The sequence below is a fragment of the Gobius niger genome (genome assembly GCF_951799975.1).
Source record: "Gobius niger genome assembly, chromosome: 11".
NCBI lineage: Eukaryota > Metazoa > Chordata > Actinopteri > Gobiiformes > Gobiidae > Gobius > Gobius niger.
In genome coordinates, this window is record NC_136862.1 from 28,006,029 (window position 1) to 28,031,442 (window position 25,414).

At 41.7% G+C, this 25,414-nt stretch overlaps 1 protein-coding gene across 9 annotated transcripts in view; it reads right to left on the reverse strand.

Moving 5' to 3' along the window:
* Nucleotides 1-25,414, reverse strand: part of dbn1 (drebrin 1) — an 88,675-nt gene that overhangs the window by 28,782 nt on the left and 34,479 nt on the right. The gene's annotated exons all lie outside the window — the stretch shown is intronic.

Consider the following 25,414-nt stretch of genomic DNA (forward strand, 5'->3'; position numbering starts at 1 on the left):
TACAGTGTCGGAGCTCACTCCTGCAGCGGACATATCATCCAGATAGGAAATCAAAACCACATCTTTGGAAACATCAGGACTGTTGCTTTGTAATTTAACATTTCCTTTTTACTAGACGAGACACTACTTTGAGCAGACAACTTTTTAAAATTTATTTTGCGCAATCTACATTTACATTAAATCTGGTGTGACCCCTAAACACACCACCCCCTCTCGTCTAATATTATTGACACAAAAGTACAAACATTTCCATAAATGAGCGCGGGTTAGCCTGCAGCCTTCTGAAGCGGCGATCTGTGGGCCGTAGTTTCCACCTGAATGCAAAATCCACCGCGGCTCAGAAAGACATCTCTGTTTAGGGACGCACTCTCAGGAACAAACGGGGCCCTGGGGGGGGAGCGGAGGGGGAGGATCTCCATGGTTACGGGGATGTCGTGGAGGTGGGGGGGTGGGTGTCTCCATGGTAACTGTATCCCCCCCCCCCCTCCATCAGCAGCGGCACTAATGTTCAACAGGACCTCAGGGTAATGGAGGAAGTAGTAGTTGTTGTATTAGCAGCACAGCGAGAATTATGTGAGTGGTTGAAATACAAGGAGGCAGAGCTTGATTTGTGTTTGATCAGCAGCGACCGGAAAACACTTTCCAACTGGAGTGATGGACTTGAGGAAGACAGAAAGACAGGCCAAAAAAAAAAAAAAAAGGGTTGTTATTGGATTGTAAACTGATACCATGGATTTTTCAAGCCAGGCCAGCCAGACTACTCTTCAATTTAAAGTGATAGTCTGCAAGTGTGCAAAGTGAGGAGAGATAGAGTTAAATTTGAAAGTAAACCATCAAATTCTTCCCCTCTTTAACCAAAAAGCCATTCTTACTTTGCAAAATGAGGAGAGCAGGAACAGCCATAGACTATAAAAAATAATGGACGTCTTCTGCTCACTCCTCCCTGTTTACCATAATGACCACGGTCGTGGGGGAGTTCATGGCGGATTTACAGACTCCTCCTCCCCAGCTCTGACGAAGCATGTTCCTAAAAAGGACATAAGGGCGGGATCTTCACCGTAGACTCGGCCCTTGCGTGACGTGTAGCTCGTGCTGCTCCAATGCTAACAGTCCGAGCCTCATTAAGTACCAGATTTCTAAAATTCTTCTTACGAAAACCAGCCTGGTTTCATAAATTGTGATTAACCCAGCGTTATCTCAGGAGGAATATCTAGCCTAGTCTAGTGTTGAAAAAATTGAAACCAGGCGTTAAAGTTGTTTTTAAGGTGTCTAAACTCCAATGCTTTTCAATGGGGGCCTAGTGGCGATATGGAGGTACTACAGCAATGGCGGCCCCCAGTGTCGTGGGCATAAAGCAGAGCAGCCAGCGGCCATTGGGAACAGCACTATCAAAAGTTAACAATCAAGCTCCTCCCCCTCCCTCCTGATTGGACCTGACGGGCTGGTTCACAGGGAAAAATCGTCTCATTGGTCGACGCAGGAGGAGACTAGACTCTGATTAGTTGCTGAGATCTGGGAAGGAGGGACTCAACAAAAAAATGTGTATATTTTTACATACTTTACATCAAAATGCAAGACCAGGTGGTCAATTTTTGCACATTTTATAAAATTCATAAAACATTTAGACTTTCAGACTATCACTTTAATCTAAATGGAGAGTATTAGTCTAGACGCAAACCCAGGAGAAGCATCCTCATGCAGAGGCGGGACTTAGGCAGTGCGACAGAATCAAACAATAGCGGCGCTGGTGGCTTTGTAGAAGGGTTTCGCCCATAATGAGACAAGTCCAATTCTGCAAGACTTGACAGAAAATATTGTGGAAGGTTTAATTGTCAATCAAAACTACAGAACATTTATGATAAGCGGCTCGGTAGCGCAGCAGTTAGCGCTTGTGAGAATTTTTTACAGCAACAAAGATTTCCCGGTTTCGATTCCCACATGGACAGGGCCTTTCTCTGTGGAGTTGGCATGTTCTCCACAATCAGACACGAGTAGGTTTCCCCACCACTAAAAACATGTACAATAGGTGAATCCTCCAGTCAGGCAATAAAATACACCATAACCTATCTTAGCTAGCTCTGTTTAGCAGCTCAGCTCTCTTGGCATCATTTTGTTTCGCACAACCTGTTGCTTTGTACATGGAAACAAATTGACAACAACTTCTGTAAGTCAGGCCAGGGCAAAACATCTTAAGAGTTGTCAATTACTGAAGTTTACATGTAATTGTTCCGGTCACAGAATCATAAAGCTCCACAGGTGAGGCGTTAGCTAGCCCCGAGCAGGCTAACACAGCCGCAAAACTACAAAAACTGTGTGTATGGTCAGTTTACCGTCGAACAACTAAACCAATTCTTCAATTATATACCATACTGCATCTCTAAAAAAAATTAAAAAAATAAAAGGATCCACATGAGGGAGCCACAGCTGTTTACTGTGCTAATGCTATTGCCAACGCCCAGAGTAGCTGGTAGAGCTCAGTAAATGTGCGCGTCCACATGAAGCCTGTCATGTCTGTAAAAAACGCTGCGATTCATCTGCCAGGCCTGTGTGAGGCGCTGTGACGCTACCACAGATAACAGAACAAGATGTTGATAGCGTATGCGCAGTTAACTTTTGTGGAATGTAAACAGTGAAAATGAAACGCATTCATGGATTCACGTTGTACAGAAGAGCTGAGGAGGTGAGATTATTCTTCAGACGTAACGGGACTAAAGCAGAAAAACACAGACTGAATGGAGGCCGACTCGTCACCTGTGGCTCTTGGAGCGCTGTGGAGCATCGAGAAGTGAAGTAAAACTCATAAGGTCAGTAGATTATGGACAACAGACATAATACTGCCGCTGTGAAGTCATCGTCCTGACAAAAGTTGCCGACATCTTTCCACTCTGGGACCCGGTTTAGAAAATGTTCGTTTACAGCCCCCCCCACAAAACGCCGGTTTCGTCTGGATGATACGCTGGATTGATTTAGCGTTTAGTCCTGAGCTTGCCTTCGTGTGGACGGGTCCATAGTTTCCTGGGAAACAAAGACATCATGTCATCTTTCTGAAGCAAGCACTTTCTTTTTGGCAGAATCGAGGATCATAATTCGTCATGTACTTTTGAGCATCAAAGCGTCTTTGTATGGGCCTGGCTGCTGTTTCTAATCACACGTATTGGATCAGGTTGAAAGCTAAAGGAACAATACAACATTGCAGTACATTAAACACTGTAATATCACCTCAGATATTTGTAGGATCCCCCAAAATATTTCCCAAGCACTGGAAGAAGGAGTTGTGCAGTCTACTTGAGCGTTTTTTTTTTCCTTCTTTGCACTAATTGATATTATGCTTCCTTTTAGAGGTCTAGCTTGTAAAAATGCTCAGCCTCATTAGTTGCAATGACGTCATCGAGTAATGTGCGCAGCCAGAGCAAACACACATCCACGCAGCAAGGCCCGATCCCAATAATCCAACGTAGGATCTTCTTACTGTGAAGTAGAAGCTCTAAGCCCTGAGCCGCCATGCACTGTAGTCAAAACAGCAGAGCATGTTGTTCAGTTGTCCAACATACTGTCTGCTCCTGAAGCACAGTCTGGCCTGGTCTCCGTTCTGTGGTTAATGCTGACTCTTTGTTCCGTGACTGTGTGATTTTCAGTGAGAGGCTCCCACCACGACTCAGCGTTTTTCAGTTCCAACCCCAAACCCGAACCACGACTCAGCGATTTCGGAGACTAACCCCATGACACTGACTCCAGTATGAGGACAGTGAAGTGATGCAAGAAATGTGGGGCTAATGTGACCATCCAAAATGTTATGGACTCATGGACACTCAACCAATCCATAACAGCAAAGGCTTTCAGAAAGTTGCCATGTAAGATGTTTTGTCCCTCATCCAAGAGGCTTCTTCAGTTTGCGTGGTTTCCAAGGTAAGCGTTTAGGATTTGTAGTAAGGAGGTGGACTATAAGATCCAACTTGTTCCCCTAAACCAGGGGTTGACAAGTGTATAACTATAGGCCTATAGCTCTGGCCAGCACTCTGTCTAAGGTACTGGAAAAGTTGGAAGAGTCTTTGCTCACCTCTGATTGATTGGAACAGACATGTGCATTTTTGCTTTAAAAGAAATCTACAATAGACACAATAATTTTTACACAATTTGTATGTCCTTTATTGGCCATTGACTATGTAAATCATGAAAAAATGTTTTCTAAGTTGTACAAGAAAGGTGCTCCGAAAATGTCTTGTTAGAAAATTCTGGTTTTCTAGTATTCCCATCAGTTAATGTGTGTAAAGTGGGGAAACTGCTTATCTGTTTCTTTTTGTGTGTCCAGTGGAGTAAGACAGGGCAGCATTTTGTCTGTTTTTATTTAATGTATATATGGACGACTTGTCAAGGATTTTAAATGATTGTGGAACGGGCTGTAGGGTTGGCAACAGTATCATTAACCACCTAATGTACGCTGATGACCTTTTTTTGAAATGAAATACAACTCAAAGAAAAGCATTGTCATGATAGCCCGAAGCAGAAAGAACTCCAAACTGTCACTCCCTGATTTCTTTTCATCAGGAAATAGACTTAATGTCACCGATGAATATAAATATTTGGGGCACTACATGACTGCAGACTTGTCTGATGACAGAGACATTTACAGACAGTGTCTCATGCTTTATGGACAGGCCAACATGCTGACCCGCAGGTTTGGAATGTGCTCAACACCGGTTAAAATCAGACTCTTTCTAGCGTATTGCACTCCCATGTATACTGCTCACCTGCAGAGGCGCTACAAAAAGAGTAGTATGCATAAGCTAACTGTGGCATATAATGATGCCATGAGGGTCCCACGATGGAGCAGTGCCAGCCAAATGTTTGTAAATGTGCGTGTGCCAAACTGCCCTGCTGTACTGCGACACCTTATGTACAGGTGCATGTGCAGGCTTTCAGCGAACTGTATCATCATTGACCAACCCTGGACAAAGCTCAGTGCAGTATTCTTCTTGTATATGGACTCACTGGCTGCTGAGCCTATACAGGAGATAAATGTATTGTTTTTATGTGTATCTTTTCTTTTAATATGGACCATCATTCTAGTGTCCAGAATAAAGTCAATAATAATAATATAAACCTGACATCCTTCATCAGGAAATGTGTGAAAGAATTGACAATACAGAGCTCAACTGTTGAGGCTCAGGTGACAGAAGTAAAAATCCCATTTAAAAATCCCATAGACGGAGGCTAATCAGCTAGGTTTTAACCATAGACTGTATGTATAAATGGACAGCTTCTGCTCACTCCTCCCCGTTTACCATAATGACCTAACCTGGCTAACACCAGGCTGCTGTGTGCGCTCGAATTATTTCGAACTGCACAACAGCCTGGGGACCATGGCCAAATCTCCGGTGGATTTGGGAACCAATCACAGAGCGAGGAGGGACGGCAAGACGATGACGCGCTATTCGATATATGGAAGCTTGTAGTTTATTTACGGATAATTAAAAAAAAAGTTTATTTACGGATCCAACATGACAGCAGCAGACACGATGGTATTTTTTGATCAAGCTTTAGACCTTGTTCTAAATAATTTAGCTCAAAAGTTTACAGCGGGTACGTCATACGTCATCTCATACGATGATATGATTGGCTGGGGCTACGTGCAGACGCATGAGACTTTTTTTTTTTTTTTTTCGTATCGCCCAATAAACGAGTATGGACGATCGTAAACCACACCTCTCCTACGAGAAAATGAATTGGTGGTCCCCAGACTAAATATCACTTGTGATTTTAGTCTGGTGTTAGCCAGGCTAATAATGACCACGGTCGTGGGGGAATTCATGGCGGATTTACAGACTCCCCCTCCCCAGCTCTGACGAAGCATGTTCCTAAAAAGGGCATAAGGGCGGGATCTTCACTGTAGACTCGGCCCTTGCGTGACGTGTAGCTCGCGCTGCTCCAATGCTAACAGTCCGAGCCTCATTAGTACGAGCTTTCTAAAATTCTAACCTGGTTTCTTAAATTGTGACTAACCCAGCGTTATCTCAGGAGGAATATCTAGCCTAGTCTAGTGTTGAAAAAATAGAAACCAGGCGTTAAAGTTGTTTTTAACGTGTCTAAACTCCAATACTTTTCAATGAGGGACCAGCGGCGATATGGAGGTACTACAGCAATGGTGGAGCAATGGACTCTAGTATCGTGGGCATAAAGCAGAGCAGACAGCACCCATTGGTTTTAACTACTACTACTAAACTGTTTTCCAAGAAAGAAAGTGCAAACAGTACTTACGGTTAAATGCTTTTATATGTTTTCAGCTCAAAAGGTTTTGGATATAAATCTTCAAATTTAAAATTGTATATGGGTCACCACATAGCTAATTATCTGTCATCATTCTTTTAAACTCTTAGTATTAATATACAGTTAAAGTCTATGGAGATATTGAATGGAATGTTTAGTTCTGGCACGAGGGAGGAGCCTGGACACTTGAGCTCGATTTCCAGTATTTAAAAAGTCAATCAATCAATCAATCAATGGTTTTGTATAGACCAATATCTCGACAGGAGTTTTCTCACAGGGCTGCACCGAACATCATGGCAATAAAACAGAGCAGTCAATAAGACGATATAAAGTTAAAGTGAATTAAGTTATTAAAGGAATAGGCCACCGTTTTTACATACTGAGATATGTTCTTACCTAACCTTAGACGAGTTAATATATCCCCGTCTGGTCTTTGTCCGTGCGCTCTGCCAGGCAAACGGAGCACATACGCAGCCTCTCCCACATGTCACATAGCTCCAAAAAAGCTCACGATAGAAGCTACCAACCTCTTCCACGTGTTCCCTATTTAAATAAAGTTACGTGAAGTGTTTTCATGCGAAGTATATTTACACAGAAATGTAACGTGTCGATTTGATAAGCAGATAAAAAGGGGGACTATATTGTGAGGCGTAATGATACGAGGAGCAAAACGTCCACGCAGTAACTCCTAAAGGTTATTGACGGAAGTGAGCGGGGGAAGTCTTTAGGAGTTACTGCGCGGTTGTTTTGCTCCTCATATCATTACGCCTCACAATATAGTACCCCTTTTTATCTGCTTATAAAATCGACACGTTACATTTCTGTGTAAATATACTTCGCATGAAGTATATATATTAACTCGGCTAAAGTGAGGTAAGAGCATATCTCAGTATGTAAAAACGGTGGCCTATTCCTTTAATTTGCTGTAATGAGATAATCATATATAACTATTAATTATCTCAATCCTAAAATCCTGACCAGCCCAGTCTCCCACTCCTCACATTATTACAAATGATTAAAAACATAGAATATCAATAATGAGGAAAAAAGCATCTTCAGTTCTAAACAACGCAGTACAAACAACTACAATTTGGAGAAAAACTTTGCTCTGATAAAACGATCTTAATTTCTTTTCGGTTTATACTTTTGCAGAAATGTTTGCGAAGCGGCTGTTTGTTTGGTTGCGGAATGATTTCTAACGTCTGTCCTTTGGCCTGGAAAATCGCGACTCCCCTGAGCTCAGCGTGCCCAACGGCAGCAGAGCAGAGCAGAGCAGAGCAAAGCATTGTGGGTCGGAGAGAGGGACTAAAAGCAATGCATCGTGGGTAGAGGCAGACAGAGAGATGAGGACAGGATTTGTGGTGCAGTGATCTAATGCACAAGGTATGAGATCGGCCGAGCACAGAGAGGGGAGAGGCAGAGGGGATTATGGGTACTTTAGGGAGGGGAGGGGTCCATGTGGGACTTTGGAAACAAAAAATATGAACATATTCTACCAAACTGACATTTTGTGGCTTAGAATGTTGTTCTGTGATCAAAAACAGACCGGGAAGACCTCAAAGTTTGTACTAATCCAAGACAGACTTCAAAATGTTGAACTCCCGCCCACTGATGTCATTGTTTCTTTTTAACTACATATTAAATTTAGCCAAAAAAGCCCAATTGTGACCATAAATGCAATTGGAAAGCCTTAAATTTGATTCAGACGGGCATTAAATCGAGAATAATAAATATAAATATATATTTAAATTGCTTGTTTTTATTTTACTTTTATCAAGTAAAGAAGGATGACCCAAAATGTAATCCATTTCTAATTCAATTATGTGTTACTGCTGAAAACGTCCCTCCCTGAGGATATGCAGACGGTCACAGCATAGCAACAGCCCGGCAACAGAAGCAAAATGAGTGTCACGTATCATTATTTTTGACACAGGCTGAAATGCCGAAGGTTCTCTTTAGAATAAAAAGTGATGCATTGTGAGAGCATAATCTCTAATAATGAATGCATGAATGGGGCATTGAAAATATTAAATCTGGGAATTAAACAGCATTAAATTTGACTTGTTTGTTCCCGCAGAAACACTGCCATATTATAAATCTGAAATGTCTATGCTGTCTCACGCATTAAAGCTGAAGATTCTTGTATTAGTTCAGCAGCTCATTTTTCAGTCCCCTCTCAAATGTTAATGTGCGACGGGAGATGAATTTTGAGTTTAAAACATAAATTAGAATATCAGTTTGCATTGCCAAGAACAGGGCAGAATATTATTGTTGTAGTAATTCATTTATATTTCTAAACTCATTAAAAACTCTATGAATGAAGCAAGCATTAAAAAAGCTCAAAAATATTCAAGACAAGACTGAAATATTAACAGCTAAAACACATAGAATACTGTGCATTTCAGAGCATGTTTATAGAGCTCTAAACTACAGGGCTAGCACGTTTTTAGGAGATATAGAGATAGGATTATTCAAATTTGCAAATTGCCACCATTCACTGTGCTTTCACAGACAAAATTTGACGACAAATCTTGATTTTTTTTTCCAGATTCTGTTTTGTTATCACTGTACAATCAATAACTAAAAGCACCATAGGATTTTCAACCCAAACAGACGCCAAAACGCCTGGATCATCTCCCCCAACAAAAGAGCAGCTCTGACGGCGAGGAACCTAACGGCAGTCATTTACCATGAGGATCCTAATGGCCTCTCCAGGGACAGTACTGCTCAGGTACACACTAAAGCACACACACTTGAGTACATTACACAATAGTACAGGCTTGTTGTAGAAGTACACACTGAAGCTCTAAAGGGAGGAGCAGAGGTCAAACACCGCCTCCATGAATAACCTCACCCTTCCACCCTCAGGACCGAAGCACAGATCCCCCAGTTATTATTAACAACTGGCCCCGGCTTAAGGCAAACACTGCACAACTAGAGGAATAAATTGAGCGCCTCACACGCAAACTGAACCACATGGGGCTCCACACATCCCTGTGCAACTGGCTGCTGGACTTGCCACGGGGAGGCCAGTGCGTGTCGGCAGCAACACCTCCAACACCGGCACACTGAATCCGGGAATGCCCCAAGGTTGTGCGCTGAGCCCCCTCCTATTCTCTCTGCTACCCTTACTTGAGTTACAAAAAAAAAAATTGCACTAGAGTAAATCTTTGTAGTGGCAAAAGCCTCATGTAGCATAAAAAAGATATACTTTGTGCATTGTGTAATTAATTCTGAAGAATGATTTCTTTTTTTTATATACATTTTCATGGCGTCATTTACAAAACAGGAAATCTTGTGAAAATCCTGAAACTTTTTACACTCAGTTACTCCAGTAGCATTTTCTCCAAGTACTTTTTTACTCTTATCTATAATTAAAGGTGCATTATGGAACTCATTATGTGGAAATAAAACTTGATATTTGTGTGTAATTAACCTTCCTTCTAAAAAGTTCCATAATAGACACAGACGGCATCTCTGGAATCGCCCATATATGGCCATGTTTGAAAACATGAACGGGGGAAAACAATTTGGGGAAAAATCTAAACTTTCTCTAATTATCCAAAAACTACTTTAACAAACGCTGAATTCTGAATATAGTTTCTACTAAATAAAGATACAAAGACATGGGGAGGAGCAAAGTGGTTCAACAGCCCATAAATACATAAATAACGGAGAATGCTAACTTGATGCTACATGTTCGCATCGGGCTAATGCTAAGGGTTAGCTGGCGCTTGCTACAACTGCCGTTTTTTCACTTCTACTGAACAATCTGCTGTGAGAAAATATCCATATGGGCCCGATTTACACTTGACTTTATTTATGTGTGATAAATGAGTTCATATTTCAACAAAAAATGGCTAAAAAGAGGGAAAAATTGTGTTTCTGTAAAGATTCTATTTTCCCCTTCGGCAAAGCCACGCCCCCTTCTATGACTAGATGCCGTCTGTATCTATGCACCTTTCATAACAATAATTTGGGTGACTACTTTGTGCTTCTACTTGAGTAATAATCTTTTGCCATGCTGTTAATTGTTAAATCTGGTCTTGTAAACAAGCGCCGTGTCCATGAAGACAAACTTTCCCTAATAAAGTGGGAAGTCTAAGTCTAACTGCCTCAGTTCACACATAAATAAGCAGCAGACATACTGTGGGCTCCGAGCTGTGCAATCAGTCGAGGTTGGGATGGAATGTTATAAATTCACTGTTACCATGGATACCAGCAAATATTGACTAACTACTACCACTACCACTACCACTACCACTACCACTACCACTACTACCACTACCACTACTACCACTACTACCACTACTACCACTACCACTACTACTACTACTACCACTACCACTACCACTACATCCATTAGGTCGAGTGTTATTATCGCTAAATCATTTCTGTAATCATAATTTGCCGCGGTGACGGATCACTCCCGTTCGAGGACGGTGGGTGTGTTTCCCGCGTCGGGCTCCGGTTGCATCTGGACTAACTGCGTTTCGTCCTTGGGAGAGACAGACAGAGGTGAAGCAGAGGGCAGGCTTCAATTTAAATCAGCGTCAGATAAGGTCACACGGGAAAACTGCCGCGGCTGCTACGGGCGACAGATGCACGCAACAAATAAACAGCACAACAGAAAGAGGCACACTGTATGATAGTGATAAAAGAAAAGCTGCAAATGGATGACCATTATTGTCCTGATCAATTGTGTTTTATTCTGCGGTCACGGGAGGCGACACACTGCTGGTGAATAGAAGAAGAAAAAAATCAAGTTACAGAATATATGTCACGTTTTCATTCATTTTTTGAATTTTAGGAGGCTTTAATGGGTAAAATGGCCAATATTGACTATATTTTTGTCAACTATATCTGAATAATGGATAGAGCCAGGTTTAGATTTATGGGTGTCATAATAGATTTTAAGTGTAATTGAGTAAAAGTACAGATACTACTCAAATATTACTCCAATAAAAGCAAAAGTTGTTTGGTCAAATAATTTCTTAACTCAAAGCACTGAAGTTTTTGCAGAAGGAAATACCTAAGCATTCAAAGTAGAATGTAAAAATCTATTTTAAATCGGTGTTCCATCAAATGTAATGGAGTAAAAGTAGAAAGTTCTCAACATAAATACAACTCAAGAAAAGTACAGATCCTCAAAAACTCTTCAGTACAGTACATTTACTTTGTTACTGACCACCGTTGTTTTTTAAAACCACTATTTAAATAAAAAAAAGCAAAAACCTCAATCATAAACGTTCATGTTCTCATTTGGGTGAGTTTTCACTTATCAACAGTTTCTCATTTATATAGAAAAACTTGATGAGCAAGGACTGCTCTTATGGTTGGCAACAGGGGGCATTAACTACAGCAAACAACATACAAGACTCCGTTTTTGTTAGCAACTGCATGCTAACAAATCTATGATGTCGTGATAAACGAAGTCTGAGGAAAAGGTTCCGGGCTTTGAAAATGCGTACTCCATCCTGGCAACAATGGCATTATAAAACATGAAACACCGAGGTTAAGTAAAAACCCGTCTGTGTCTGAATAGTTTAGCCAAAGAATTGAGTCTGGAACATGTGCGTCACTCGCCACAGTTCGTCCGCAGTCTGAGTGGTTTCTATAAAAACACACGGTCCATAACAGAACAGCGGGTCCGTATCAGATCTACAGGAATTCGACAGAGAATGAGGGTAATGTTTTCACTGCAAACATCTGAGTTTCTAATAAGGAACTTTAGACCCTTGCAGACATAACAACTGAATAACTCTCAGCTTAAACTATTCTCAGAATGGATGCTTTTTTTTTTTTTTTAACTCTTTTGAAGACTGTGCAAGTATATTTACTTGCCTTTACTTAGGTTAGGCCCCAATTTTAAGCAAAATCGTTAAATTTCACCTATGCTAAAGGTCATGCTGCCCTGCCCCAAAAAAGCTCATGCTTAGGAGCTTAATGCATTTGTAAAATAAATCCAGCTTTTACAGGGTTTACACATTATTCTAGATACAGACGGCATCGGGTCGTACTCAGGAGCATGGCCGGGCCGTAGTAAGTAAGTAAGTAAGTAAGTAAGTAAGTAAGTAAGTAAGTAAGTAAGCAAGCGCTTTATTGTTATTGTACAAGCGTACAACGTAATAGTGTTCAGGTGTTAGTCCTGAGCTGCTGCGACTGAGCCGCGCAGCCACTGTGTCAGGGGAAACGGATCACTCTTTTTGGACGTTTCTATAAACATATTGAGCAAGCACAAATAAAGTTGAGATAACATTGGATCTATAGTAACTAGAGATGCATCGATCCAGCATTTTCTTCCAATACGATACTGGGGGTTTGAGAATCTGCCGATTTCTGATACTAACCGATGCCAACAGACTTCCTTTGTGTCTTTCTCTGAGTGACAAAGTGAATGTTCCTCTTTTATCCATTCTAAGAAAAAGAAAGTCTTATCTTTTCTTGTCTTTATGTTACAGATCAATTATAAAGTATATCTATTATATAAAGTAATGGGGAAAAAAAACATTTAACAAGGATCAGTGGACTTTTTTTTATATCCTTGGCTACATGACAGGCACTCACAGAAAGTGATCTGATCATTACAACTTTTGCATAACAAATGTGTTAGATCAGCTATTCTTTAACAGCATTTCATAAACTAAAATACACATGGCCACTCCAGCGGTGACCATTTTATTTAAAGAGGGGGTATTATGCTTTTTTCAGCCACATAGCACCAGTCTATATCACACTACAATGATGACGAAACCTTCTGTTGGTCTGTCAATGCAGTAAATTAGAATAACTGCCTTATATAAAATTGCTCTTTCAAAATGGCGTTAGCAAATGACTTGAAATAGGCCTCTGTCTCTTTAAGAACCTCTGACCCTTTCCGACACGCCCCCTCCACACGCTGTCTGTGGCATCACAACACTTTCTCCACAGTATTGAAACTACGATCGGTGCATTTTAATTTTTATTGTTGGAAAGGAGCTACTGTTTATCACTTTGTGAACAATGGCCACACAGGATATTATTTGGAGACGAACCTTCCACACCGGACGCTTGGAAGAGGCTCTTGCCTGAAAAATAACTGCTGTTTGGAGGCTCTCTCTTTGCATCTGCCATGCCCTATGGATCTCTAACTATACCCCCATGGACGACACCAGGATCTGCAGGAGCCCATACCATTCAAAAGACGGACATTATCTGTGCAAGTGGACAATGGTTTTTCGAGGTTACCCGTTAGCTTGTTATAATCGACTACAGCTCATTGTTGATGAAAAGTCTGCAATAAACCACAAATGTGTGAAGCCAGGCTCATTGTGTGATCATCGTAAAGGCTGCTTCGAGTACGTGCTGCTTTATTGACGTTATTTGTGCATAATATGCTGCCTGTTTTCAATGAATGTTGTGAAGGTGAAGGTTGTTAGCTTGGCGCGGCTAATAGTGCCTTAGCTCCTGGAGAAACCACTCGGCTACGACTCACTGTAGATGAAATGTGAGCAATAAACTACGAAATCAACAAGCCCGGCTCAGTGTGTGATCATCATAAAGGCTGCTTCAAGCAGTTGCCTGTTTTAGTGACGTTTTCAATGCATAATATGCTGCTTGTATTCAGTGAATTTTCCCGTTAGCTTATCGCGGCTAGCTTGTTAGCTCCGGGAGAAAACCACTCGGCTACGACTCACTGTAGATGAAATGTGAGCAATAAACTACACAATCAACAAGCCAGGCTCCGTGTGTGATCATCATAAAGGCTGCTTCAAGCAGTTGCCTGTTTTAGTGACGTTTTCAATGCATAATATGCTGCTTGTATTCAGTGAATTTTCCCGTTAGCTTATCGCGGCTAGCTTGTTAGCTCCGGGAGAAAACCACTCGGCTACGACTCACTGTAGATGAAATGTGAGCAATAAACGTCCAAATCAACAAGCCAGGCTCCGTGTGTGATCATTGTTAAACGGTTCTTTATGTGTGTGGTGGTTTTATTGACTTTATTTGTGCATATCTCTCGTTTTCACGTGATGACTCGAGGTTTAGCTTAGCATTAGCTTTCTCCGGAGGCTCTGTGCATCATCAAGGCCCAGCGCAGAACCAGCCGCTGAAATAAGCGTTCTTGTCACCGGTTTTAATCCTGGGTGTTTCGGTAACAGAAACACTGATGTGTGTCTTTGTAAAAGTTTCAGAACTGTAACTCCGGTTCACAACACATGAAGCTAAACCTCCATGATGACTCTGTTTACATCTTAGGGCTGGACACTACGGGGAGGGGGTTCTGCTGAGGAGCAGTGGTTGGTTACTCGGCTGGTGACGAAAGGTCGGAGGCGTATCCTGGAGGTCGAGGGCGTTTCCTGAAGGAATCAGGCGTTTTATCCCTAAAATGGCCGCCACCAGAGTTTTTACAGATTACTCGAAAATACGTGAATGTGCCAAGGCAACACTTCAGGCATGGTTTTAATGAGGGAATGACTTAATAACATGATGTAAAGCTTGAAAAAGTCGATTTTGCATAATACCCCCCCTTTAATGAGGCTTAGTTTCTTACGCAGCCTTGATTAGCTCTTTTTAGCGGCAGTATGCTAGCCGCGACAAGTCAGCGATTTAATTCTCCAGGTTCTGCCCTTCAAAATGACACACAGCATGTCCATATTCACTACGGTTTAGTTGGTAAAAGTTGTGTTTCTAAGGCGTTGAGAGCCAAAACTGGTATCGGTTCAGTATCAGATATTTGTAGCCAACACCCGATATCGTATTTTGTTCAGCATTGGTACATCCCTAATTCTGACATTAGAAAATTAAGCTGATTTTCCAGTAGACGTGAAAAACCGACACTTGAAGCTGGTGGTTAGCATATAGCATGAAGCTAACGTTAGCCTCATGGTTAGCATTCTCTGTTATTCATGGGCTATTGAACCACTTTGCAACTCTCTGCATCAATATTTGGTAGAAAACACAGCACTTTGCTGAGATAGTGGTGGAGTAGAAGGTGAAAGAGTGGTTATTTTCCCCCTTTAGCAACTTAAAAAGTGACCATTTGTGGGCAAAAAGAACAAAAACAGCATTTTAACAAGTTAGCAGACACATAAAGCCGGCAAATTCCACAGGGGTAGAGAAGGGTGTTCTAGCCACAGTAAGGCTATTGCAAAATGTGGCTAAGAAAGTAGAAATGATAAGTATCCTCACAAATGTTATATATATTGTATCTGTCAAAAGTTTTGTTAACACGTTTTATTTATTGTTTTTTCTTTATTTTCAACACTATTTACATTGTGTTGTTCTCATTGAAGACATTGAAAACATAGGATTATGTAGAACACAAAAAAGGGGGAAATAACAAAAAATATGCCACCCTTTATTCTTGGCATTTGGTTTAACAGTAATAATAATAATAATAATAATAATAATAATAATAATAATAATAATAATAATAATGATAATAATAATAATGCATTCACAGTCTGTGAAGTCAAAACCATTTCTGGTTACTTCATGGTGAAGCTCATTGGGAAAGTGTCAAAGGTGCAAAGCAGTGATCAAAGCAAACGGCGGCTATTATGAAGAATCTCCATCACCTTTTTTGTTGAACATAATTCCATGTGTGTTCATTCATAAATGAATGACTTCAGTGAGAATCTAGTGAGAATGTAATGTAATGTTTACAGTGAGAATGTAAACAGTCTTGAAATAAAAGAAAAACCAAGACATAAATAAAGCATTGGCAAACTTTTGACCGGTTCTGTAGATATTACAGGAGTTTTTTCCACGATGACCAGCGCAGCTGAAGTCCAGTAAATTCTGTATTGGTAAACACTAAAAGTGCCCTTGTCAGTTTGAGAAAAAGCCGCATCGATGCGTCCCCCATGACCACACGGTAAGCAACACCCCAAAATATAAACACGGGGAAAAGGCAGAATGGAACTGGGACTTAAGTTAAAACAGGGTACTTCGTTGTAATGACCGTCTGGAACAGTCTGCAGGCTCAGATAGGTGAGATAGTGAGGTCAACATCTCTGCTCCTCCGGTAAGAACACAGCCTATAACAAGATCCACAGGGACATGTTTAATGATCAGGTCCGCACCGCGAAGATTTCAGCAAAACAAGAGAAGAAAACCTGGGCTGAATCTCAGAAATCTTGGCTTGGTTTTGACAACACAATCCCAGACTCTATTTAAAAAGTTAACCAACCATGACGCAGCAACAGAGCTGATATTAATGACAGCTCAAATTTATTTTACTCAAAATCAGCCTTTTCTCTGGAAAGTTGGAGATGTTTTATTTATTTCCACAGACAAATTCCGCCACAATCTCGCTGACTCTGAGAATTATTCAGCAGCCGCCGTCGCGCTCATCCTGCAGGCTGTGGACACTGACAATTCTCTGCTTGACTGCTGTTTATTGCTGGCAAAGTATCATACTTTCTTTTTGGACTGGACGGCACAGGGGGAAAAGAGGGTGAAGAGCCAGCCGGAGCCAGGACTCAAACTCACAAAGCTGAGGACAGAACTGTCTTCAGCCATATATGTGCATCAGCCTTAAAGGGGGGGTATTATGCAAAATCGACTTTTTAAAGCTTTACATCATGTTATTATGTCATTCCCTCATTAAAAACATGCCTGAAGTGTTGCCTTGGCACATTCACGTATCTTTGAGGAATCTGTAAAAACTGATGGCGGCCATTTTAGGGATAGGTTTGCCTGAGTCCTCCTAGGAACGCCCCCACCTCCTGGAGACGCCTCCGACTTTTCTTAAAGAGACAGAGGCCTATTTCAAGACATTCGCTACAGCCATTTTGAGAGAGCACTTTTATACAAGGCAGTTATTTTAATTTACTGCATTTACAGACCAACAGAAGGTTTGGTCATCATTGTAGTGTGCTATAGACTGGTGCTATGTGATTGAAAAAAGCATAATACCCCCCTCTTTAACTACTGCCCGGCTGCAAATACAGAAATACAGAGTGCAACTGTTGTAACTGCTGTTTAGAAAAGTGCTACACAAATAAACGGCATACAGAAGAGAGAACACGCACCAAACATTACACAAACAAAGTGCTTTAACAATAAACAGATGTCATAGGAGGGAAATCTAGGTCTAGGAGGATAATCTCCATCGCACTGCGGCTGTGCACGTTTACAGGGAGCAGAGCGGGAGGGCGAGTGTTTAAAAGTCCAAAATGACATGGTTAAACACAATTACCTTTTGGACAGCACCACATCCACACACGGAAAGTTTCAAACATTTACAGTTGCTAGAAGACCTTTTATATGGCATTATTCTAGCTAATCGCAGATGCTAATCAACTAAATATAAAACACTAAATAATGTGTTATATAGCTATTATTATGCAACATACTGCGTGATTCTAGTCATTCTCGTTGACTCCCAGGGAAGAGTTAGAAAGGTGGGATACCTGAGCAGTTACTACATTTGTGAGTGAAGTAAACATTTGTGACATCATCCACTATAGCTGCAGGTGGTGTTTTTGTCACGTGACTCATTAAAAAAAGGATATATGATATGGATGTACACATTTTTGTCAGTATCACCCACCCCCGATCCTATAATACAATGGTTTATGTCTTAGGCTGTGAATAATGCAGTTCACACATTTGAATATTCATATCCAAATGAGCCCTTCTGTTTTTTTTCCCTTTGTAGCTGTGAACAGATGAAGTGGGGGACGAACATCCAACCCAGTGTTAATAAAGTGTAAATAGGGGGCGAGGGCATCGTGAGCCGCGGGGTTACGCGAACAACCCGCCATTTTGGAAATGCATCGTTTCTATTTTCATGCGACATTTTGAGGTCTATAGTGTTACATGAAAATAGAAAAGTCACATATAGCATAGACGGAAGCATTACGTCATTTCAGCTTGCCACAAGAAAATGGGTCCATTGGTCATAAAAATTAGCCGACCTTTTCTGAGATGGTGTTTTACATTACTCCAAGTAAAGTTTTTCAGATGTTGGTCATTTATTTTACAAGGTTTAAAATCGTAAGAGTTCAGGTAGATTCATCTTTAACAAATAAACATAGGAGTGTAAAAGGGCAACATTTTTTGATGATTCTGGGTTTAAAGCAGTACAAAGTAACTCTTGCCCCTAGAGGCCATAAGCACAACTGCAGGTGTCGTAGCAAGTTGCCATTTTTTTACTTATTAATTGTCCATGAGAGTAAATACTACACTGACAGAACAGACAAAGGGAGAGAGGGATATTGTACATCCAATTACACAATGGAAATCTTTTTTTTTTCACTCAAACTTGGCTGGAAATACTGTTTAAGTGGCGCTAGCCCGCTGTTAGCTTTGTCCGTTAGCCTGATAGCTTCCTCTTCGTGATTCTATTAGTGTGTATTGGTGGCTCCGGTCTGATGTCAGTCAAGTTGCAATTGTGGTTTTCTGGCCAGAGACACCGGGGGAGCGGACACATCCCCCAATCATCCCATTAACACTTGTATTACCCTCAGAGGGACTACGAAAAGGCTTTATTAAAAGGTAAACGTTCAAAACATCCTAAATGGTTCGATTTCTAAATGGTAGTTTTCCACTGGGCACTCAATGCCTGTTCAAGTCATTACTAAAAAAAACTCAAATACGAATCTATTCAAAACTAAAAGCACTGTACAGAATAGATTGCATACAGTATTCTCAAAGCAAGTCATTTGAAGGTTTTATATTATATTTTTCAGAGCCGTGGTGGATCCTTTTTCAGGCAAGTTAATGGTTCAGTCCTTTTGTACTTATCAAAGCGACTACACCGAGACGAACGCTGTAATTCAGAGTGATTCTAGCTCCAATACGCCCTCCTGAAGTGTGTTATATAACAGGCCTGTGAGGTGAGAGGAAGCAGAGGGAGTTGGCGCGGGAGGGGGAAGTCCGCCGCGGCAGAACTAGGTCAAATCACACATGGGGCGCATTCGACGGCGGGAAGTGGAGCGGCAACAAGCGGGTCACGTGACGCGGCGCAGGGTCACGTCGCCGCCCAAACAGGAAGTCAGGTACGTTCCCAAAAGTACGGAGGACGCTTCCATCGGCCGACTTCTCCACTTCAGTCCCACGTTGTTTTAGCGCAGACAAAAGGCCAAATTACAGCGCGCTTTATTCGTTTTCGAGGCATTGTGCTCTTTGACCGGTTTCAATTGGCAGTTTCCTGGATTTGATTGCGTCGTAGAAGGAATATGAAATGGTTTTGCACACTTTTAAAGGTTATAATCCATCACCAGACTCCAGTGGCGCGCCGGATAATGACAGACTTGTTTCTTGTAAGTCTACCAAAAAATGACAGAGAGAGAAATGAGCGACCCATTGGTCTGGAGTCTGATCCTACGGTGGGGGAACTTGAGGAGCACTACTTTTCGATCACCGGGGGGGAAAAAAACAAATCAATAACCTGCAGTAGGAGGTCTGGGGCGCTGCTTATAATAGTTGTGGCATGAATTAAGTTACACAAACCTTTTCTTGTCATCGTAGACCAGAGTTTACAGCTTTAAACTAGAGGTTGGCCAATGTTTGGGTATTTTACAATGTCAGCTAGCTGTGTGAAGAGGGCAGCTCTCGATATACCGGTCGATCTACGTTACTACCCTCACCTATGGTCATGAGATCTGGGTAAAGACCGAAAGGACAAGATTGCGGATAAAAACGAAATGAGCTTCCTTCGCAGGGTGGCTCGGCGCACCCTTTGAGAGCAGGTGAGGAGCTCAATTACCCGGGAGGAGCTCGGAGTAGAGTCGCTGTTCCTTCACGTCGAAAAGAGCCAGCTGAGGTGGCTCGGGCATCTGTTTCGGATGCCTCCTGGTCGCCTCAGGAGGTGTTCCAGGCATGTCCTATTGGAACAAGGCCTCGTGGAAGACCCAGGACACGCTGGTGGGACTATGTCTCCGAGCTGGCCTGGTGTCGCCTCAGGGCCCCCCCCAGAACAGCTGGAGGAGGTGTGCGTGGATCGGGAAGTCTGGGCATCTCTGCTGAGACTGCTGCCTCCACGACCCGGCCCCGGATAAAGCGAAAGAAAATGGATGGATGGACGGATGGATGGCCAATGTTAATGCCAATAAAAGGCAGATACTCTACCGTTAAACTCAAAATGTCCTTATTTTTTAAAGAAAAGCACTGTTTTTTTTCTTCAATGAGGATTACACTAAATTAATCATAAATACAGTCTAGACATTGTTAATGTGAATGCCTATTCAAGCAGGAAACGACCAATTTTTAATGAAATATCAACATAGGTGAGCAGAGGCACATTCCTAACCATCGCTCCAGTGTTTACATTGTGCTAGCCAATCGTGTTTAAGGTCATTGATGATTAGAAAACCCTTGTGCAATTATGCTAGCACTGCTGAAAACAGCTGCTCACAACCTCCACCTCTGATTGTATTTTATAGATTTCATGTTTCAGACTTTTGCTTAGAATTTCAGAACCATAAGAGATAGAATCTGCTGATTTTTGTCTTTAAAACAAGCTCCCACTCAAGTATAATAAACACCAATGTCTTGCATTAACAGCCTTTTGCTCCTACTAATGCGCCTGCTGTCACAGTTCAACACTGGCACATTTTACAGTTTAGAAGCTTCACCTCACCTTCAGAGCAAGACAGCGGCTCCTCTGTTGTTGTAATAGTGTTGTTCCACTTTGGGAAACTAGAGGAGCACGAGCCAGGCGGAAAGCTCGAAACGCAGAGGCCACAGCCAAAACCTGGATTAACACTGGTGTCCAGGTTAAACAGGCACTGAAAGGTAGGGCATGAGCAGATTTACTTATTTAGCTCCGGTACTGTTAAAAAAATAGGTCACTCATCTGAGTCAACATTATGAAATTTCTCTGTCATTATTGCTCCATTTAGCCAGAGCTGAAGCTTTCTAACTATGTTGTTCTTGTCAGTTGGCGCCATAAACTGGTGATCGATATCGGGGGCAAAGAATTCATGGAATATATTACAAAGTTCTTTAATAAACCTGCAGATAGAGCATGGTCATTGTAATGGAACGAATGGCAATTCTGGCGGCCATCTTGTGAGTGCAGTGTAATCAAATGGAAACACAGCTCACCTTCTGCCCTCGAATCAATGAAAATGTTGCTCCTGGTATTGCATTGCTTGCTCGATATAGAGTTTTATCAAACATCTGCTTCTGGCACTTTCCGGGTTTGTTCCGCTCTCTGGTCCCAGGATTCAGCTCTTTGGCCCGGATCAGAGTTTGTTTGTGCATTCACAAACAAACTAAACCTCCAAGGGCAAAATGTGTTCATCACGGCATCATCAATTTGCCAACAACCAATTCAAAATCCTGACCCGCTCAGTCTCTCACTCCTACAGTCTTTATGGAAAGCACTTTGGTTCACCAGGTGCTGTTGCAAAGCGCTACACAAATAAAGGTTTAAAACTGTAAAATATCAAAGCTAAGGCAACCAAAAGACTGTTTTTAAGCCTCAATTGTGCAGGATATGCATGAACACGGCGGTGATATCAGCTTTGGCCCGTTGCCTCAGCCCACACTGAAGCGTACAGTGACAGTAGGCGCAGAGGAGTGGGAGTCTGTGAATATGAAGACTTTGAATAATCCTGATGTCGTAACACCTTTCACTTTGATGAATGAGTCAGTCACAGAGCGGGAGGAGGCGGCCATTTTGGGTCAAAGCGCCCGTCATATTGTCTGCGTAGGTGAGAGCCGGTGAAAATACAAAAGGTTTGAGGAATGTAAAGAGGTATATTATGTAGCGTTGTTGTTAAGTACTTTCGGACATTTCACCCCCGCTTTTCAGACCAAAACAGAGGGAGCTAGCGAGTTAGCACGCTAAAGGTTAAAGGGTGACAATAAGAGTGGAGCTAATTCTGCTTTCTGATAATCGTCCTGAGGCACAGACAGATCATGTTCATGAAATGTACAATGCACAACACTCGACATACCCTAACCTAACATAAAACATGCATTTAAGTGTCAATCTCGTCAGGTCAAAACATAACTCGACTTTGCTAAACAGACATTCTGCTTTAAACTCTTTCTAATAAGTTTTGTATAATGGTTTTGTTTAATCACACTGTGCTTGGTTAAATTCACCTGTCTCTAACTCGGATCATGACAAACGCTGACCAATACTGTACGAGGAGTGGGCGGGGCCTGTGTCTGACACAGAGCTGCATTAAACAGAACAGACTTGAATTATAGACTTTTAAAACAATATAGTATTGTAACACAGCACAACTGTATTACAATAATGATTATCTATAAGATGAACATAAACATGGAATTAGTTATTCCATTTCCTGAAGCTCTTCTTTGTATCGGCCACAACCTGAAACACCGTCCTCTTTAAACACTGGTGTCAGACGTCGCAAAAATGTCTTTGAGACTTTTCATCACTGCTATGATATTTCAAATAAATGTTTATACAAGGGATGCACCAATCTGATGCTGGTGTTGGTTATCTGATACAAGAAAAAATAGGATATTGGGTAACGGCAACAAATATCCGATAATGAACCAATTCCAGTTTTGGCTCACACCCCTTTAAAGCAGAACCAAGTAACTTGTTTACCTTAATAAATCCTTTTCAAAGTCCCTCTGGGGGCAGTGTTAATGGGATGATTGGGGGGTCTTTCATCTCCCTCTGGTGTCAGTGGCCAGAAAACCACAATTGCAACTTTCCTGCACCGGGTCAGAGCCACAAATACCCACTAATAAAATCATGAAGAAGAAGCTAGCAGGCTAACGGGCAAAGCTAACTGCGGGCTAGCTCCACTTAAACAGTATTAACAGCCATGTTTGAGTGAAAAAGAGTTATCTCCATTGTGTAATTGGATGTACAATATCTCTCTCTCCCTGAGTCTTTTCTGTCAGCGTAGCATTTACTCTCACGGACAATTAATGAGTATAAAACGCAACATGCTACGACACCTGCAGTGGCACTTATGGCCTAGGGGCGTGAGTTACATAGTACTGCTTTAAATGCTGTATGTCATTTTGAAGCGCAGAACCTGGGGAACTGAGTTAGTTTTTACCTCCAAAATCTATTTTTGATCGCCTAGCAAAATGCTGCGGCTAGTGGGAGCAGGCTAAAGCTAACAGGAGCATGCTAAAGCTAACAGGAGCATGCTAAAGCTAGCGGTTACAAATCAGGGCTGGGTCAGAAACTATGACAGACATTTTAGATGATGTGTACCCCAATAATCCAAGTCAAAACATCCGCAATGTGACAAATGTAAATACTACCATAGACTCCTGTCCTGTGCTCACATCAGTATTAAACTCTTTACAGTGTTGAAAGCTGCATGACAGTGGTTCAGACCTGACCAAATCCCCCGTGCAGACGTCTGTATCTTAAGTGAGCTTCATATAATATTTAATGTGAGCTCTTCCCGGCTCTGCTCCGGTTCGTCGGGTCGTAAAAACTAAACCTCAGAGAACATGCATCACCCTCGTCCTCGACTCACCACTGCGCAAAACTAGGGCCTGCAATCAAATTATTATTGACATTGACATTTTTTCCCCTCAAAACCAGATTCTAGATTCTATGTGCTTACTATACTCTCTTTGAAACCATATTGAAAAGCCTGTGCTGCTTATTGCCGCCCACTCTTTATGGACTCCGATGTTGCTGACCTGAAGCGACTGTCCAGCCTCTGACGGAGAGAACAGAGCTAAAAGCATTCGATCAATGAACTACTCTCGAACACAGGGGAGGATATTCAACTCACAAAATATGGCCTTCATTTTCCACAGCGCTGGCCGTCGCCATCAACAAAGAAGCTTCTTTCATTCGGCGCAGTGTTCAACGTTTCATAACCTTTAACAATTTGAGCTACAGCCTACACTTCTGATGTGTATCAGCTAAAGCAGGACTAAAGTTACTATGTTGTTTCCATACATTTGTACTACACGATGTGGTGTGGGTGTTGTGTATTGATCTGAGCTGTTTAATCTGCAGTTTCTGTACAGCAGCCGGTTATGTTACTGGGATTGTGTCCCTTTAATAACAGGTGCCCGTTCCTTCGGGCTTGTGTACAGCCAAAGGAGTGCTTTGCCCATGCATTAATAGTGGCTTTTAATTTTTTGTTTTGTTTTTTTAATATACATTATCTTTGAAACAGTTACACTGAAGCCTGCTTTACTAAGCGACCTTTGGCATTTGATACCGGGCCACACAGAAAGAGAACAAACGCATTTTCTCCAATTTATTCTTTTTTCTTTGGCAAGCTTATCGACACACCAATGAGCTTGTCCGTAGATATAAAACTTGCCATAGAAATCCACGGGATTCAAGTAGCTACATCTGCTTTTACACAGACAGAATCAGCGGCGCCTCGTGCAGCTTAATGTGTTACATGCAGCTCCTACTGTATGTCTGGCTTTCACCGGCACCACTAAGAGCGCCTGCTCTTTCCCTCTCGCATTCTCCTTCAGCTCCTATTATTTTCTCCAAAACTCCATCACGCTGCAGCCACACAACTTTTATTTGCCTCTACATCCTTTTACGCTCTCCCAGCACAGAGAGTTGCGTTTATCCCACAGTCCCGCTGTAACGCACTGCGATCAAAGGGCTGTGCGCCATTCTTTAAAAACGTGACCCACAGTCCCATTACGCACGTGTTTATTTTCAAAAAAAGAAGAAAAAAATGTATAGTAGTGTTAAAAAGATTACTCAGACTTAGGGCTGGGTACAGTTAACTTTGTTTAGATAATGATACATGGTTTCCGATACCAACACCTGAAAGATACTTTTGTCTTTTTTTTGTATACTGAAATATTTGTCATCTAGAACTATAAAACAGAAGAATAATGTACATTTATTCCATCATTTCTTTTCAATTTGAATCATTTATTTGAGCTGAAGAAACAAGTCACCTTCATTTATTGCTGTCCCTGGACCAACAGGCATCAAAACTTAGTCTCTAAAGATTTTTTTTCTTTCAATATATATATATTTTTTATACCAGTAGTACCTGAACCTTTTTTTGTTCCCCACTGTATCCAGACTAGGACTAAAGTAGAATTCAACCAGATCCAAACCAGGTCCAGGTCCAGTTTTTTCCAGTCCGGGGGCCAAAGCAGCACGCTTTGCTTAAAACACAGTGTCTTCGAGTCACTTGTGTTTGAGCCTTTTAATTGCTTTACACTTTGTGATGAACAAAGGGTTGTCCTGAGACTCTACAAATAAAACGGTTCA